Below are 12,342 nucleotides of genomic sequence, written 5' to 3'. Positions count from 1 at the left end.
CGTCGATAGCTGATTGAATGTGTTATTGGTTGTCTTGACCACAAAATTTCCATTCATGAACTCCTGGTGAACATCGGGGTGGCTTGTTTCAAGGATCATAATGTCAGCAAGATAAACTGCCCCCCAGCGAGTGTAGTTTGCGTGGTCATACTGAGCAAACCAGGGTAACATTGCAGCAAAGGACGATTTATGTAGGTTCCAATTTCCAGTTCTCTCTGCACGCAGGAACAGCAACAAGATGGAGATCATTTTGATGTACGTCACCCAAAATCTGGTAGTGGGTGGTTGTGTCTCTTGGAAGTCGTCCAACAGTCTTGTTATTCTGGAGTGCTGAACTGCGTCTTTCAGTGCTTTGACTTTGTTGCTGGTCACATCTCGCTCATTGTGTGCTTCCAAAGCTTCTACGACGTGGACTGATAATGTTTGGAGCTCAACTTCTTCTACTTGGTGATCTTTAGCCCATACGATGAATGTCGGCCAGAGTGTTTTCCAAACAGCTTCAAATGTTAGCTTGTGTGCACGAATAGCCCGGTTGTACGATTTGGCCTGCATGTTATTTTGAGCTGTATTCTCTCCAAAAACGGAACTCTCCGCCCACACCTCCGTAAGACCAGAGTCTGCAAAATGATTTCCAATCACACACATGAAATTCTTGACAATGTGGAACCCCCCAAGTCGCAAGAATATCGTTTTGCATTCATTACTGTTTGCCCACTGTATTTCCTTGGCCTTGCAGTACAGCTGCTGGTCCAGAGTAATGACTGTGGACTGGCCAGGATTTATAATGTTGGAAATCCTCAGGCATCGCATCATAACTGTCCACAGCGTGTCGTTCTCGTGGGCCGGGGTGTTGAGGAGCGGCAAATACCCGATTGTGCAGAGCTCGTGTTTGTCTTGTGTTGTAACTTGGTTGAACCCGGTCCACGCTGGCACATCGTCACTGTTAGAGCCATAGATGCGAGAGAGAATCCAGGCCATATCTCGGGCAGAAGCTTCGTCAGACACCTGATCATCTGGGGTAAACATCGTCTCATTCAAGGTGGCTGTGAATTTAGGATCTTCTCGAGAAGATTGGCGAGTGACTTTCTCCAAACGATGAAGTTCGGGAGGGACCTTCAAGGACCTTGACTTTCCAAGAGGAAGTACTTCCTGTTGCTGATGTTGAGGGGTCCCTCTCTGGTAAACTACCATCTGTGTAGCATGAAACGTCCCCATACCATCTAACGTTTCTTCGATAATGTCGATGTTATCAGCAGCGTATTGGCAAAACTTGTTGGATGATATATTTGAAGGGACAGGAGTATTGTTGCAATCTGCGAAGTGTTGCAGATTTTGAACTCCAAGAGTTGTGTCCAGTCTACGTATCTGGTCATAGCTGGGACAGTGTCCTGCGTGATGGATGAGTTCAATCAACGATTTTGAACATGTTGCCTGATGAATTGCTAGGCCAAGTCCAACGTGTTTTGGTGTGAGCGTTTTGTGCTTCGACACTGCGTAGACTAGGTCTTGACTTATGCTCAAAGCAGTTCGCTTCACAAATTTATCGTCAGCCTGTCCGTCCACTTCCCCAGACAGCAAAATACTGAGGAATAGAAACAAGCTCTCCGGTACAATCTTTTCGGCACTCTCCTTACTAACTGACGTGCAATTATTTAGGCCTGGACGAGAACTGATGTCACCTCTAATGCGTAACGCGCAGTGATGCAAGGTCAACAACTCTTCTGTCTCTGAGCACGAGAACTGGGTTGGCCTAAGATCATCCATATTTCTCTTTGTCTCCATTTCATCCGAACGCCTTTTCTGTGTCTGAACAGCGATCTTAGATGACAATGTGGAAAACAACAATTGTGGTTGATGTGGATCGAGTTGTTGTACAAAGTTGATCTGTCCTGGAAGAAGTCGGTGTAGTTTCTCTTTGAGGCGGGATTTATTGTCCCGGTATGGTCCAGCGTCAATGCCGAATTCGCTGAGCAAAGACCTGTACCTTTCCCAAACGTCTAGAAGCGTATAGATTTCACCTCGGGCCAGTCCAGTCGATACTTCAGATGCGACTTTCTCAAAGCAGATATCTCTGGACGTTTGAGTTGTGCTTGTACTAGATTTCGATGCTTTTCTATTGAACTGTACATAACACTTAAGATGATACCTGGCATCAGCAGCCACGAGATCACTTACTCCTGCCAGGCGACACCGCAACACAGGGTCTGTTTGAGCTCCTTGGAGAATTTTGTCAGAAACATCAAAGGTAGCGACCAAATACGTTTGTTTGCAACTTTTCTCTTGGCAGAAAAAGCACAAATCAGTGTCCATAATGGACAGTTTACTGCGTAGAGATGGTCTCGGTGGTGAACTTGTCTCAGGTGCACTGCTTGAGGTGGCAAGAGTGCTTTCATATTTTTTCCTGAGTCGAGTTATTTTGAACGAACTTGTAAACGTCGAATAGCAGTCTTTGTGATTCAGGACTTCAGTCTGTTTTGTGATTTCCTTAAAGTCAATGTTTTGAATTCTTTCAACAGTGTGCCAGTTCTCAGAGTCATTGTACTTCTTGTGCTCTGCAGCGGCTTCACAGACTCTTTGAATTCCGGCGTCTCCGAGGTTTCTCGTTGGTTTCTTTGGGTCTCTGTTTTGACAGAAGATGCAGAGGGTCCAGTCAGTACTTGTGTCAGAACGCCGCTTTTGGCTCTGGCATTTTACCTTGGATTCCATGTTGAAGCTCAACTCAGTTCACCACATCCTGCAAACATCAGAAATTGCATAATATGATAGCCAGTTTCTGCCGGCATTTTTACGTGGCGTCCCGACCGTGCCGTCCCATTACTGCCGTAATGTCGAATCCTATAAAAAATTGAAATTTGTGCAGCCCGACTTCACGATAGCCGGACTGCGGGCTGTAGGTATCAAACTTTTCAATCAGCGTTTTCCCGTCGCAAAGATGTCCGTGTTCAAGCCAAAAAAGATCAATGCTGCACCTGTATAGCTGGTGAAAAGCTGAAGTTCATCTCAAACATCGGTCATCGGTCTGAACATCAGGCAACACTGACGCTGAACGGAAGCGGAAACACCGGAAGTGAAGCTGACCTGATAACGAGACACTTCCGGCCGCGCCCAACATGGTGGATACGAACAGAAAATACGTGAATCTTTCCATAATGAGTTTCAAGTTTGTGAGAGGTTTAACGCCTAATGATTTGGTGAAATTATGTTTTAAACACATATGCTAAAATCACATTATGCTAAAATAATTTATTATATAATAAATGATTTTAACATGTGATTAAAACATAATATCTTTGCATCAATATATTTAGGACAATTCATATATTTAGAACAATTCATAGGTATCAATGAGATACAAATGCAACATTTCAGAACCATATTTTTGGTAAAGGTTAACATATTTTTCTTAATAGTCAAATCTGACTATTGTATATAAATATGCACATAACTTTATCAAATATGTATAGTTTGGCATGATATTTGCAGGACATCTTACTGGTATCACTGGAGTAAAATATACCAAACTACACAAACATACCCACAGTAAAAGTCAAGATAAGTCACGTGATTTGAAAATTAACAGAGTTCAGCTTTGAGATTTTTTGTACATTTTTGTGACTGATCTGTATATAACTTTATCAATTCGTTATGGAATGGCCTAATACTTCTTGGACACTTTACTGGTATTGCTGCGATGATATATGTCAAATTTCAGAACCACAGCTTCAGTACAACTGAAGTTATCAGACATTTTCTAAGTTATACATTTTCTATTTGTCCGGCCATTTTGTTTTTGGTATAAAAAAATTTTAAAGGCCCAAATCAATGGGCATCCACCTGAAATATGTTCAGTATGGGTCATATTAACTAGCTGACATGGATGCCTGCTCCTAACATTCCGTACCCCCTGAAGTGGAATTTGAACATTTTTCCACCAGTCTATATATACAGACTTGGCATTTAATATGGAATATTATTTTGTGGGGGCGAACTTACTTTTCAAGATGTCTTAGAACCAAAAGTTCATTGGAATTATGTTGAAATTATTCTAGATTTTGTTAATGTGACCTTTAAAAGAAACAAAAACCACATTTGACATTTCTAAACAAATAAATTGATCCTTGAAAGTGATGTAAACTGGTATCGAACTCGATTCATGGACAGTACTGTGTTAAACTTCTGTACGTTTTCCAGAAGTATCTCTTTATTTTGCACATTAGCCAAATTTTTTTTTACAAAAACAAAAGTTAAATTACGACTGGGATTACGGACAGTAAAATTACAGTTCAGTACTTCGTGTAACCCCCACGAGCATTCAGGAGAGCACGTACATGTTGAGGCATGCTGTTCACGAGATTTGCCAAGGTTTGGACAGGAATCGCTTGCCATGCAGTGACAATAGCCTGCTGCAATTCACGCACAGAGGTAGGCTGGTGGTCCAAGTGGTCGATTTGGTGCATTAATTCTGCCCACAAGTTCTCTATCGGATTCATATCCGGGGACATGGCAGGCCACTCCATATGCTCTACACCACGGTCAGCAAGAAAGTGTTGGATCATGCGAGCACGATGAGGCCGTGCATTGTCATCTTGGAAGACGAAGTTTCCTCGAAAGGCTGCACGAGCAAATGGAAGCAATGTTTCTTCCAGAATGGCCCTGTACTTGAACTGGTTCAGGTTTCCATTCAGAACAACCAGGTCAGTTTTGCCCCTGCATGAAAAGCAGCCCAAGCGGTCACCCCACCACCTCCAGCTTGGACTCTTGGCACTATACAATCTTTGTTGTAGGCTTCATGCACTTGTCTGCGCACTCGGAAGCACCCATCTTGACGATAGACCAGAAATCTAGACTCGTCACTGAAGATCACGTGATTCCAGTGTCGTGGCTGCCATTGACGGTGCTCTCTGGCCCACTGCAATCGGCGCTGGCGGTGTTGTCTGGTCAGGCGTGGCTTTCTCAGGGGATGCCTGGCACGATAGCCTGCTTGAACCAGTCGTTGGTTGACTCGCCTTCTGGATACAGGCACATTTGTCAGTTGCTGTCACTCAGCCCTAAGCCGATTAGCTGATTTGGTACGGCCATTGCGGACTAACCGGTGCAGCTGGCGATCATCCCTCCTTGTGGTTCTGCGGGGACGTCCTGGCCTCGGTATTGGAGTAGGGACACCCCTCTGAGCATTTCGTTTCAGGATCTTTGACACCTGACCTTGAGTGATGCCATACTGCCGAGCAATAGCACGCTGTTTCATGCCGTAATTTCGTAAAGCCACCACTCCATGACAAACAGCATTGTGGAGTTGACGGACCATCTCCAGAGGAAGCGGCAATAACTTTTAGAGACGTGCAGCAGTTGTTTTCCACTAATACAGAACGCAACAACCCTTGTATACCCGACTGTGAAGGCAATCGTCAAATGCACCTGTCCGTAAATTTTGCCACACCACCTGTGATATAATCCTGTTGTAGACTTCTTGCTGCGACAGACAATCAGTGACATGGTTCTTTTAACAAATAAATCACCAAAGTGTAAAAGAAACTCACCAGATTGATATACTGAGTTAAGAAAGTAAACCCGTCAAGAAAAAAAAAAATTCCATATTAAATACCAAGTCTGTATGTGTATATATATATATATATATATATATATATATATATATATATTATATATATATATATATATATATATATATATATATATAAAAATATATATATACATACACACACACTTACATACATACACACTGGAGTAGGTAAAGGTAAATAATTTGAGTAGGTAAAGTCAATTGTTGCATTACTTTCACCAATATAAGTTCAATTCCCATGGCAAATTTCCACACGTTGCAACAATCAGTGTCAACCTGTGAAGAAGTTGTAGTTATAACCACATTGTTACAACTTTAGAGTGCCTTGAGCCCTGTCCTAAAGTATAAGCCACCAATCAGTTTAGTTTGTTGTTTTCTCACCTCTTCAGGCCTTCTCCCACCAAAGTTACTTTAAAAATACTTTTTAGCTCCTTCGTCTTTCAACATTAACATACAAATGTTCGTCTGTAATTTTCCATTCCAGATATGACTCAAATATGCATGCACTCAGCATAGTAATAAAAATACCTCATTTTCTTCTTTTATCATGCCATCACCATTGTTACAACTCAACATATAGTCTTTCATGCAATGTAAAGAAAACAGTACAAAGTTGCATGTGCAGTCCACTCCAGGATGAAGACTCCCACCAACTCATGTGCAAGGTGAGGTTGACATACTTACAGGTTGACAACAGTGAGCAGCCATTTGATTCGAACCCACACCAGTTAATGGAGAAATAAACAACCAAATCTATTTATTTATTTTACATTGGTCGAAGGCTCATGGAGGATCGAACTTGAACATCAATCACATTCAGGACAAAAACATCATCAGATGTCACTATACTTCAAAATGTGAATTCCGAAATTAATAGGAAAAAGGACAAATGTCTATCAAGGTATATGGGATTTGTACCACCTGATTCCGGAGTCAACGAAAAGGTTTCGGGTCACCAGGTCATTGACGCCACTCTTGTAAATGCTCTTTTATTTTCTTTAGGCTCCATTATAAAAAAGATAGATACACTTGGATAATAAAACGGTGAAGGCAACATCGAAGAAAAATGAATAAAAACGTGTTTGGGCATAGGCAAGGTGTCTTGTTTTGTTTAGGGTGTGCCCAATTTGAAAAATATTGGCAGGTAAAAATGTCAAATATACAATTATGGAGGGCGAGCATTAAAAGTTTGTTTGCCACAAATGAATTTGACATTTCTATTTATTTATTTTTTTGCAGGTGATTCATGGCACAAATAACAACAAAGGAAATAATCTTCATTGTTGATGAGAATGTACATCTGAAATCAAAGATCGGAGTGCCGAGAGTTAATGCACCAACCTCGAAGACTGCAATATGTCGTATAGTTTAAAGTGGAGAGAGACGGACTCCTGGATGAACAACAATGCAGGACACTTTGGACATCCGAGGAATATTCCAGAGACCGCCAACAGAATTAGCGAAGCGAAGCAAGAACATCCAAACAACTTACCTTTTCTTCTTGGAAGGAAAATCTGACCGAAGACATTCTCAGTGCTTTCTAAAAAGTCCGCAACAAGTGTGTGGACTCTCAAGAGAGCTAGAAAACAACATCTGTCCAAACTCAAGAATGAACTTTCAAACTTGTCTCCCTCCTATAAAACTTGGTGGCACCTTCTTAAGTCTGTCTCTGGTGTATGCTCCCCTTCGATCCCTTCCCTCCGTTCAAATGGCACCACAGCCGACTCCGCCAGTAAGAAGGCTGAATGCCTCAATTCTGTGTTTGCTTCCAAATAATGTTTCCTCAACCCCTCACTCTTGGTGCACATCCTTCCCTGTTGTACCCAACTACTCCGGGACTCTGTGTCTTTTGCGCCTGAGAAGTGGGAAAAGGTTATTTCAACCATCGACACTGACTCTGCCACTGGACTGGACGGCAACAGCTCAAGTGTCATAAAAACCGGCTCTGCTGCTCTTGCACATCCTCTCTCGGCCCTTTTCACCCTATAATTCTGCTCGGCCATCTTCCATCTGCTTGGAAATCCACCAACATCACTGCACTACATAAAAAAAGCTGCAAAACCTGATCCCCTTAACTACACACCGATCAACTTACTTCCAATCATCAGCAAGGTCATGGAATACATCATTGCAGTTGATATGAAATCCTTACTTCTAATATAAATATATGAGGTGTGCGTGTGTATGTGTGTGCATATGGCATATTTTTGTGGAGTTATTTTGGAGCTTTCTGATGTGGAGTGTGATATACCAAGACCCTGAGTTGATTGTTTGTTTGTTTTTCTATACAAGATCGAGGCTCATGAAAGAGCTAACATTAATCACACAAAAAGTCAAACCGACACAGAAAACACAAAATAAGGGGAGTGGTAGACAAGATGGGGAGAGAGGGGGAAGGGCACAAACACAACATTTGAGAGCAGGGACATCGAGAGAACTGTGGGAGGGAGTGGGCTTGGGGGGAGGTGGGAGAGGTATAAAACATATGGACACTGCAAGGACTTCCAGGAAAGAAGTTGGAATTTCAAAAAAGTGGATCTGGGGTGAATTAGTGGGGGTAGAAAAGATCAAGGTTTTGGATCGGGGAAGATAAGAGATGGTGGTCAACAGCTGTTTTAAAGACCTGGAGGGAGGAGTGGGATTGAAGGGAGTGGGGGAGTTTGTTCCAAAGGTGGGAGAAAAGGGGAATGAAAGAATGAAGGTGAGCAGAGAGCCTAGATTTTGGCAGTTTAACCATAAGATGGTTGCTGGAAGATCTAGTGCGACCTGTAGGAATATTTGGGGGACAGAGCACAGAGAGAGCTGGTGGAGCAAGGCCATAGAGGACTCGGTAGAAGACAGAAAGACCACCAACCTGCCTGCGGTGAGTGAAAGGCCCTCGGAGTTAGCTTCATCGCAGGAGATTCCAATGATTCTGAAAGCTTTGGTTTCAACAGCGTGAAGCCGAGCTAGGTGTGAGACAGGAGCACCAGCCCAGAGGGGGGAACAGTATTCCATTGAGCTGCAGATGAAAGCCTTGTATGTGGTGAGGAGCTCAGGTGTGCCAAGGAAGGACTTCGCACGACGGGGGATGCCCAGTCGGCGACTGGCTTTGGAGGCCAGCTTGGAAATGTGTTTTTCCCAAGAAAGCTCATGGCAGATAGTGAGACCCAAAAGCTTGAGCGACAGCACTTCTTGGAGAGGATTGTTGAGAAAGTAGATGGGAGGGTTTTCCAGTCGGTCCTTTCGGAGAGACATTGTAAGAGTGTGAGATTTGTCAGGATTGAAAGACATGTTCCACTTGTTTGACCAGTCTGTGATTTTGTCCAGGTCTGCAGAGAGTGAGGAGGCTGCAGACTGCCGATCTGAGGGATGAGGAATGAAGCGGCAGAGAGTGGAGTCATCAGCAAAGAGATACAGAGGATTTTCCAGAGAGTCAGAGAGATTATTGGTGAAGACCAGAAAACGCACAGGGCCCAGAACACTGCCTTGGGGAACTGCAGCCTGAACAGAAAGGGGAGATGAAAGAAATCCATTCAGGGCCACATGTTGACTACGACCAGAGAGGAAGTCCGCAAGTAATGCGGGGAGATTTCCATGGGTACCATAGGAGGAGAGTTTGGTGAGCAGAGCTGGGTGCCAGACTGTATCGAAGGCACGTGATATGTCAAGGGAGACAGCTCTGATTTCCTGTTTGGCATTGAGGACCTCAATCCATTTTGTGCTAATTAACAAAAAAAAACACCACCCCGAAGTCATGTAACTCACGGCACTCCCAGTGAATGGAACAGAAACCCCTCAATGTCTCTAACTCAGCGGAGATGCGGCGAAGGGGCGATGGCGAATAAGGAGGTGTAGGCAAGGCGTGGACTGTCACGTGAGCAAATGGGCAGTGGAAAGGAAACTCCCAAAGACGCGATCCAGACGTGCACAGGCACCGTTCAATCAGCGAACTGCAGTGCCATATTCAGACGCCGCTTTAGTGCCCACTCAGCCCCGGCAGACCACCGGAGGGTGAGACCAGCGGACGCGGCAAAAAACCTTGTCCAGTGAACGACGCGCGAGGGTCCACAATGACGGCCGGCTCTTTCTCGAGCTAAAGCCTTTAGGCGAGGATTCTCCGGAACCTCACGCCTGTACCTGACTTCGCAGGCTTTTTCACTCCTCCAGCGATAACACCATTTGCAGGAGATTCCTTTCAAGGACTCAAAGTTCACTCGCGATGTACGCTCGACCACCCTCGGTACGGAGCTTCAACAAAAACGTCTTTCCACTTCTTCCTCACGCCCTCTTCTTCTTTGCTCGACGTCTTCCGGTGCACGATCCGATTTCCTGTTTCATGTTTACCATGAGCGGTTTTAACCTTTTAATCACAATAACCATTTCCTTTAAACAACAATAATCGCCGTTTCCTTCCAACCCCGATAAGAATAATAATACCTAACCAGAAATGTTTCACGTGGATGAAAACCACCCCCACGGAAGGGCCGAATCCGTAACACAATGTACGAGAGAGCGTGCGCAGCTGTAAGGACGAAGGACGGGAACAGTGGTGAGTTTGAGGTGAAGGTGGGAGTGCATCAGGGGTGAGTACTAAGTCCACTACTATTTGTAGCTGTGATGGAGGTGCTGGCTCGGAACGTAAAGGAGGGTTTTCTGTGGGAGTTGTTGTATGCAGATGATCTGGTGTTGATTGCGGAGAGTATGGCTGGACTGAAGGAGAAGATGAACAAGTGGAAGGCATGTATGGAGACAAAAGGTCTGATGGTGAATATCGGAAAGACAAAAGTGATGGCAAGTAGTAAAGCATGTGATGAGGTGGAAAGAACAGGGAAGTGGCCATGTACTGTGTGCAGGAAGGGTGTCGGAGTGAACTCCATTCAATGTACAATGTGCGCTGAGTGGGTTCATCAAAAATGTAGTGGTCTGAGAAGGTCATTAACCAGTGTGGCAGCTACATTCAAGTGTAAGATGTGCACAGAGGGAGCTTCAGATGGAGGAAATGTTGAGTTGGATCTTGGAGACGGCATGAAGCTGGAAGGTGTGAAAACATTTTGCTTCCTAGGAGATATGCTGAATGGAGAAGGTGGATCAGACTCGGCAACGGTTGCTAGAGTGAGATGTGCATGGAAGAAGTTTCGGGAACTGAGTGGCGTGCTGACGAGGAGGGGAGTGTCGTTGAAGCTGAAGGGAAAGGTGTATGCTGCATGTGTGATAAGTGTTATGATTTATGGGAGCAAGACATGGGTAATGAACGTAGAGCAGCAACGAAGGCTGGAAAGGGTGGAAATGCGAATGGTTCGGTGGATGTGTGGAGTATCGTTGAGAGAGAGAGGAAGACAAATAATGAATTGCAAAAGATGATGGGAATAGAGCCTGTGATGGATGCTGTGAAGAGTAACAGGTTGAGCTGGTCTGGTCATGTGTTGAGGAAGGATAGAAGTGACTGGTTGAGAAGAGTGATGGAAATTAATGTAGAAGGAAGTAGAGGATGGGGAAGATCGAGAAAGACTTAGTCTGGAGGTGGAAGGTAAAAGGTGGTGGAAGAAGAAATGCGGGCAAGGGGGTTAACAAGGGGAGATTTAGAAAATAGGGCAAAATGGAGTAGATTGTCTTGGGGATCGCAACGCTAACCCCTGCTCCAGCAGGGAAAATGGCCTGAAAATGCCTGTTGTTGTTGTGTTGTGTGCTGTGGAAGGCTGCTCTATACACATTAACATGGCATGCATTTTAAACATGGAAATTCTTCCGGATTTTTTTTGTTAATTAGCACAAAATGGATTGAGGTCCTCAATGCCAAACAGGAAATCAGAGCTGTCTCCCTTGACATATCACGTGCCTTGGATACGGTCTGGCACCCAGCTCTGCTCACCAAACTCTCCTCCTATGGTACCCATGGAAATATCCCCGCATGGCTTGCGGACTTCCTCTCTGGTCGTAGTCAACATGTGGCCCTGAATGTATTTCTCTCATCTCCCCTTCCTGTTCAGGCTGGAGTTCCCCAAGGGAGTGTTCTGGGCCCTGTGCTTTTTCTGGTCTTCATCAATGATCTCTCTGACTCTCTGGAAAATCCTCTCTATCTCTTTGCTGATGACTCCACTCTCTGCCGCTTCATTCCTCATCCCTCAGATCGGCAGTCTGCAGCCTCCTCACTCTCTGCAGACCTGGACAAAATCACAGACTGGTCAAACAAGTGGAACATGTCTTTCAATCCTGACAAATCTCACACTCTTACAATGTCTCTCCGAAAGGACCGACTGGAAAACCCTCCCATCTACTTTCTCAACAATCCTCTCCAAGAAGTTCTGTCGTTCAAGCTTTTGGGTCTCACTATCTGCCATGATCTTTCTTGGGAAAACCACATTTCCAAGCTGGCCTCCAAAGCCAGTGGCCGACTGGGCATCCTCCGTCGTGCGAAGTCCTTCCTTGGCACACCTGAGCTCCTCACCACATACAATGCTTTCATCCACAGCTCAATGGAATACTGTTCCCCCCTCTGGGCTGGTGCTCCTGCCTCACACCTAGCTCGGCATCACGCTGTTGAAACCAAAGCTTTCAGAGTCATTGGAATCTCCTGCGATGAAGCTAACTCCGAGGGCCTTTCATTCACTCACCGCAGGCAGGTTGGTGGTCTTTCTGTCTTCTACCGAGTCCTCTACTGCCTTGCTCCACCAGCTCTCTCTGTGCTCTGTCCCCCAAATATTCCTACAGGTCGCACTAGATCTTCCAGCAACTATCTTATGGTTAAACTGCCAAAATCTAGGCTCTCTGCTCACCTTCACTCT

At 44.7% G+C, this 12,342-nt stretch overlaps 1 protein-coding gene across 1 annotated transcript in view; it reads right to left on the bottom strand.

The window, feature by feature from the left end:
* The window catches only part of LOC144888650 (uncharacterized), a 648,249-nt gene that overhangs the window by 514,506 nt on the left and 121,401 nt on the right, over nucleotides 1-12,342 (bottom strand). The window lies entirely within an intron of this gene.

This window comes from Myxine glutinosa, chromosome 13 (assembly GCF_964187855.1).
Source record: "Myxine glutinosa chromosome 13, kmMyxGlut1.1, whole genome shotgun sequence".
NCBI lineage: Eukaryota > Metazoa > Chordata > Myxini > Myxiniformes > Myxinidae > Myxine > Myxine glutinosa.
The sequence above is the reverse complement of the archived record's forward strand: the minus strand, read 5'-3'. Positions and strand labels throughout refer to the sequence as shown.